A 696-nucleotide genomic window follows, 5' to 3' on the forward strand; every position below is an offset into this window, starting at 1 on the left:
TGCATTGATACTCAGACAGCAGCTCACATGTCCTCTTTCTGTTTGTGGTGGAAGATTCAGGCAAACACATATAGATTGTTATTTATACGCAGTGTTTTACTTTTCAAACCATTTAGGCGTGTAAATGAGTTTCATGTATAATCTTATTTCTGTTCTTCGTTTAGAATCGTATTGTTTGGTCTGACCTATTTTTTTCAGCGGTAGAGACTAATGAGGTTCAGGTGTGTGTAAAGTCCTGTATAAAGCAAGTGGGATTTTGCCTACCAGGTTGGTTGTTTTATGGTAGAATGGAGATGCCAGAAATAAAGTATACTTAAAAGGAACTTGACTAGTATGCTGATGCTGTTCACTTATCACCCTCTTTGATGTTTATCTTATGCTACCCGACAAGAGAACATGCTTTAGAAATCAAATACAAAATTGAATAATTTGTTCTGAAAAGTATATAAACATGTGTAAACACTTTGGTGAAAATAGGAAGAACTACATTTGAAAATGAATGATTGGAATCCAGACTTTTGACTTTTTTGGTTTTCCTCAACATTCAATCCTCTTAACATTTTTGTTTTCCAGCTTTTCTAGAAGGAAAAGCATTTATTACATCACTGCAAGAAATCTGATGGCCAACTTTGTTGTTAAAACTGTTATGAAATCAGTTTTACCCCGGTTCTTTTATTCGTCGAAACTTCCAGAGAC

The sequence above is a fragment of the Pundamilia nyererei genome, unplaced genomic scaffold (genome assembly GCF_000239375.1).
Source record: "Pundamilia nyererei isolate P.nyererei 1_Seehausen unplaced genomic scaffold, PunNye1.0 scaffold00053, whole genome shotgun sequence".
NCBI classification, from domain to species: domain Eukaryota; kingdom Metazoa; phylum Chordata; class Actinopteri; order Cichliformes; family Cichlidae; genus Pundamilia; species Pundamilia nyererei.